Source organism: Marmota flaviventris, chromosome 16 (assembly GCF_047511675.1).
Source record: "Marmota flaviventris isolate mMarFla1 chromosome 16, mMarFla1.hap1, whole genome shotgun sequence".
NCBI lineage: Eukaryota > Metazoa > Chordata > Mammalia > Rodentia > Sciuridae > Marmota > Marmota flaviventris.
The window spans coordinates 60,929,280-60,935,575 of record NC_092513.1 but is presented as its reverse complement, the minus strand read 5'-3'; the positions used below and the strand labels follow the sequence as shown (position 1 = coordinate 60,935,575).

At 52.8% G+C, this 6,296-nt stretch overlaps 1 pseudogene; it reads right to left on the bottom strand.

Annotated features, from left to right (window-relative positions):
- Window positions 1–229: 229 nt before the first annotated feature.
- On the bottom strand, window positions 230–3,406 carry LOC114079070 (endonuclease V-like; annotated as a pseudogene).
- Window positions 3,407–6,296: the final 2,890 nt, after the last annotated feature.

Here is a 6,296-nt window from a genome sequence, read left to right as displayed (position 1 = left end):
CTTGGGTCAGTTATTTCCAGAGAGTTCCTACCAATCCAGGAGTCTATCTCACTCTCCTCCCCTTTCAGAGACCTCTCCTGTATTTCTGGCCAATTCAGAGCCACAACACTGCAGCAGAAAGAGGCTGGCCACTGAAAGCAGCCACCTGTGAGTGGCCTGAGCTTCTCTGGTGCTCACCTCTCCTGCCTTGGTGCAGATGGCCTGAAGTGACAGAGTTCTGCAAAAGTGTTCAAGAGCGGATGTCAGCCTGAAGGAGACAGAGCTCAGTAAGATGTGATGGGCGATTCTGAGCCAGACTCTGGACACACCCTTCCTGCCCAACAGTCTGGGAAGCCCTCACACCTCAGGCCCAGCTTTCCAGATATTAGGAACAGCAGCCACTGGTGTGTGCATGACAAAGATGCCAAGAACCTCAGTGTTGAGGCTCTGAAACAGAGGAAGAGGGTCCTAGGGTCCTCTCCACATGAGCAGCTCTGCCTGGCTTTTCTGAAGACTTCACTCACTGTGGCTGGTGGGGCACTAGTTAAAAATGAACCCTCAAACCACTGCTCTGTGACCCCAATTGAGCTGACAAATGGTGAGAAGTATAGGAGCATGTGCTGGACCCCACCTGTTGCAAGGGCTCTGGGATCTGGAACCTGCAGCAGCATTAGGTTAGGTTCATGGCTGTCTCCAGGCTCATCTTGTGGCCCACAGAGATGTAAAAAGGCTTGGTGCTATGGCTGTGTCTCTTCAGGGCCTATAGCATGAAAATAGGTCAGGGAGGTATGGGACACATGCCCTTGGGTCCAGGCCAGCCACAGGGGCTAAAGGCTCTGATGAAGTCCTGGGTGGCAGCAGGGAACTCTTGGACTCCTAGCCCTTAGGCTCCCTCCCAGTGCCTGTCCCCAGGAACAGTGGGCAAGTGCTGACAGCAGAGCGTCTGAGGTGCATGTGTGCGAGTGCATGCACTGCCTCTGACCTGGCAGAGTAGGGTGAAGGTCCAGGACAGTCACCATTCCCAAGACAGTCCGAGAGTCTCCTGAGAGAGGGAATGCATCTCCTCCAGTCCACAGAAGCTGAATCTAGAAAATGGGGAGAAAACTTTCAAAAAACATATTTTCTTGGTGAAGGGCTGATGTGAGCCTCTTCCTCTTAAAAACCCAGTCACTAGCCAGGAAAGAAAAGGGCTCTATCTTGGATGGATGCTGTACCTAAGCAAAGCCATCTGCTAAGATAGCCCTGAGTGTGCCTAAGGCCCCCATCTGACCTCACAACAGGGGCTTTGAGATGGGCAGCAGCTCACCAGGGAACACAGCACTGGTAAGTAGAGGAGTGGGCTAGGACACACAGGACCACTGGGCAATAGGCTGTGGCCAGGAATGAGCTTCTACCTTCCTTCTGCTTCCTCTCCTACTAGGAAATTGGGCATGTGTGGGTCACCTCCATACTTTCCTTTGGAGGGGAGATGGTGGGCCCAGAGTGGGTCACATTGGCCTGGGTAGAGTCTGGACCTCCACACCCTCTACTGATGTTTACAGAGTGAGTGCACCACATAGGTGCCTGAGCTGGAGGAAAGGACAGATGGGGTCTCTGCTCTTGGAATTTGCTGCCCAATGGAAGAGCCAAAGTGTTAATGTCACCTCCCCAGTTCAGACTGCAGGGCCAGAGGAGGGAGATGCAGGGGTGAGAAAGGGCATGAATGCAGTCACAGGCAGGAGCAGCAATCCAAAGCACAGGCAGCCCCATGAGCAGGGTCTGGAGGCTGAGCTACGTGAGCACTCCAGGGGGACAGGCAGCTGGGATGGCATGGGGGTGACTGGAGAACATAACCTACAGTAAACTACAGAGGTGGAGGTGGAAGAGATAATCACAACAGGGGAAGGAGTCCAGGAGCCCCAGGGGTTGCAAGCTAAAGGCTTCGATGTACCACCCAGGGCCTCATGGAGGGAGGCACCCAGAGAATACCAGGTGTGCTTTACTCCAGGCTGGATCCAGGGACACAGGAGTATGCAGGAGGTAGCTGACCCATCCTTCCCATCCCCAGGGCCATTCCAGGCACATGCTGGCTGAACCCAGGCTGTCCAGGCCTCTTTACCTTCCTTTTGTGCAGGTATTTTTCTCCAGCCCATCTACATGCAGGAGTTTCTTGGCCACTTCAATGCAGAGCAGCTCTATGAGGACGCCAAAGTAATAGGTCACCCCAAAGGTTGGCAGTGGGCAGAGGAGGGTGAACTGGGGCAGAGGAGGGTGAACTGGGGCAGTGGGGTTGGCCAACAGTAAGCTATGCAGCCTGCAGATGGGCACAGGATGAGGGATGAACAGAATCTCACCATCTGCAGAGGAGCAGAGCACTCAGAGACCAGACTCCAAGACCCTCTCTGTCCTGACTTCATTGGTGAGGATGGTGCAGAGGATGCCTTCTGCCTTTACAGGTCCAGTAGTAGCCCAATTAGCATGCTCACAACACTTCACCCTGTTCTTCCTTTCATTTTATGGCAATTTCCCTCTTCCTCTCCCCTTTGCTGCTGCCCTCAGTCCTATGCATTTGTTTCCATGGCCTGGGTGCCCAGGCCCAGGAGCAGCCTGCTGGTCCCAGCACTAGCATCCAGGTCAACATGAGTTTACCCTTTGGCTTTGGGGCCATGGGGTCCAAGGGTAGTGGCCAGGATGACCATCAACCTCAGCACCCTCCTGGGACAAGGTCCCGGCATCCACAGGAAATGGCACTCCTGTCTGATTATGGACAGAGGCCTGACTGTCCAGCTCAGGGATGTTGGTGAGGGTGGGGCTCCCTGAGCTTAGGCCCTGTGACTTTTCACAGTGGCCAGGTTGCACTGGACCATGGTCCTGGAGATGGGCCAGTGTAGGGCTGCTGTGGAGAAGAGAGGGTAAGCAGTAAAGGTGGCATAAAAGGGGGGCTCTTCTCTGGGTGGGGGATCTGTCCTGTGTCTCATGGCCTTATGGTGAAAACGAGTCCAGAAAGGAGCCATCAAAGCCCTGCTGGCAGCAGATGCTCTTGCCGTGGGGTTGGAAGTGCCCTCTCTGGTCCTTCTCAGCACCCACCCTGACCTCTTTTGGGAACATGATTACCTTGGTGGTGGAGCACCAAATTTCCATCCATAAGGAGGACCTACAGAGCCACAGGGGAGTCAGTCAGCTAAGCTGATCTTCACTCCTCAGTATGGGGTGTCCTTGGGGCAGCAGGAAGAGGAACTGCCACAGGGGTTCAGCTTTTTAGAAAATTCTCTTCTTTTCTGGCTATGGGTGTTGGTGACTCCCAGGGGCTTCCCCCTTTGACTATGCAGAAGCAGAGGGGCCACTTTTCTGCCCTGAGATGAGGCACCTGCCTGGGGCATGAGGCCTGGCTCCTTCTCTGTAGCCATTGCACCAAATCCACCAGGAAGGGCAACTCTTGAAAGGCCATGAGGCTACCCATTCAGCTCTCTTCATACACCACCTGCCACCAGGCATGCAGGCCAGCAGGTGCCTAAGGCCACCTGCTTCCTGCCTCCATTTTCTCTGCCCTGTTGCTCACTGCCAACAACCAACCTCCCATCTCTGCCCCACCCACGGCTTCCTTCTCTGCCTCACCCATAGGTGGGTCATGCAAGGCAAAAGATTTGAAGGAAGTGACAAGATAACCTTCCCCAAAAATGGTGTTGGGGATTGAGTATGATCTCAGTTCAAAGGTGCCCACCTGGGACCTGGTGTGTGTGAGGATCCCCAACCCCTTTTCTTAGGAGCTCTTCTAAAGGTGGCGGTTAGCCTCACCCCTGCTTGCCCCTTCCCTCCTGGACTTCTTGTAAGTCAACACTGACTCCTCCACCACTTGCACAGGCCACCGGAGGCTCAAAGACAAGGCACAGGAAGGCACTAGCATGAAGGCAACATCATGTGGACACTGAGAGAGATGGGGAAAGCCGGGTCTCCTGGAGGCTGTGACAGTGAGGTAACCACACTGGCTTTATGAAGAGACCTCTAATCATTTATAAAGGTGGGCATGCCCTCAGAGCTAGGAAATCTGAGAGAATAGGGGTTTCCAGGGACAGAGCACTTAGAGACACTGAGGGAGGAAGGGAGTGCATATTGGTGTGGAGCCACAAGAACAGCAGACGAATTGACTCGGAAGAGTTTGCACATGTTGCTAGGAGGTGTAGATGTGGAGGACAGAGAGTCCAGATGGCCCGGGCTTTCTGGAATAACTGGGAACAACCCAGAGAGCTTTTAAAGTTCAGCTCCTTTTCTTAGGACTTCTCTGGCAAAGAGACTGTTTCAAACCCAAAAGACCCTGCCCCACAGTGGAAGAGGGTGGCTGGTTATAACTGTAGAGCATATAGGTCAACCTCTGCTCTAGAGCATATAGGTCAACCTCTGCCTAGAGCACATGAGGGTGGGGCTCTTAACTCTGTCTTTTCATTAGTCTCAATGGCTGGAGCTACTTTGCAGCCTGGTCTGTTTCATTCCCCACAGTGACATCTGTAATAGGCTTCTCTTATGTCATGGGCATGGGAAATGAGAGGGGCTTTCCTTTCTTGCTCTCTGTTTTTTGGAGCTTATGTGGAGAAATTCTAAGCAGTCACCATCATCCTATGGGGACCCAGGATGCCCCTTGTGTCCCTGTGGAAAATCATCTGTAGTCTTCGGCAGTCAGCCTGTTTGGGTTCACTAAGAATCAGTTTCTCTGGTCTACCATATGAGTGGACCCTCCCCACTTTGGGTCATTTGCAGCTAAGTTTCTTGCCAATTTACTGATGAAAAGGCTAAGAGACAAGTCAGTCTGCAGGCTAACAGAGAAGTCAGTTCTCTTAGGTGTTTTTTTTTCAGTTGCCAATCCAGCCTCCAGGGAGTGATATACCTTGCCAAATTCTCTCTTTAGATCAGGATCAAGCTTGTCACAGTTACAAAGGATTCATTTCTGTTTTCTGAAAAAATATTAGGATATCTATACAAACTGGCCATAATTTGATGTTGTAAAGCTGCTTGGAATGCCTGCCCATGCCTTGAACTCACCCATGCCTGGTTTTCCCTGACCAGATAACAACCCTCTCTGAAATTTAATGGTGTCTCATAAATCTTGGCTTTCCCTGGCCAGATAATGACCCTCTCTGAAGCTCTAATGGCCTTCCTTCATAAATTCTGATGTCAGGGCCAGTAAAAAATATGAACTAGCCTTTGTGTTATGCTTGTCATAATTTTGTTATCTGTAAGATCCTCGAACATCCTTCTGTGTAACTTTCTGGGCTATAAAGCTGGGCTTCTAGAAAGCTTAGCTGCTGTCCCTGGCTCCCATGATTGTTGGGAGAGGCAGGCCAGCCGGTTGAAATAATAAGCTTGCTTTACTTTGATTTTAATTGGTGTCAGTGGTCTTTTCTTGTGTCGTGGTCTAACAAGGGGACTCCTGTCCCAGAGCCAGTGATTCTGCATGATGCAGGGACCTTGTCCCAGGAGGGCTGAGGTTGATGGTCATCCTGGCCACTGCTCTTGGACCCTATGGGGCCAAAGCCAAAGGGTAAATTCATGCTGACCTGGATGCTAGTGGTGGGACCAGCAGGCTGCTCCTGGGCATGGGCACCCAGGCCATGGGAACATATGCATAGGCCTGAGGGCAACAGCAAAGTGGAGAGAGAAAGAAGGAAATTGCCATAAAATGAAAGGAAGAACAGGGTGACATAGTGTGACTGTGCTAATTAGGCTGCTGGGCCTGCCCCAACCTCACCCATGAAGTCAGGGCACAGAGGGTCTTGGAGTCTGGGCCCTGAGTGCTCTGCTGGTCTGCAGATGGTGAGACTTTGTTCAGCCCTCATCCTGGGCTCACCTCCAGGCTGCATGGCTTACTGCTGCCCAACCCCACTGCCCCAGTTCACCCTCCTCTGCCCACTGCCAAGCTTTGGGGTGGCCTGCTACATTGGTGTCCTCACAAAGCTGCCCTGCACTGGAGTGGCCAAGAAACTCCTGCAGGTAGACATGCTGGAGAAGAGCGCCCTGCACAAGGAGAAGGTAATGAGGCCTGGACAGCCTGGGCTCGGCCAGCAGCTGCCTGGAACGGTCCTGGGGGGAAGGACAGGTCAGCTACCTCCCAGACACTTCTGTGTCCCTGGATCCTGGCCTGGAGTAAAGCACATCTGGTGTTCTCTGGGTGCCTCTCTCCATGTAGCCCTGGGTGGTGCATCCCAGCCTGTGGCTTGCAACCCCTGGGGCCCCTGACTCCTCCCTGTGCTATGATTGCCTCTTTCATCTCCACCTCTGTGCTGCTGCACTCATGTAGATTATTGTAGGTTATGTCCCCCAGTCACCCCCATGCCATCCCAGGTGTC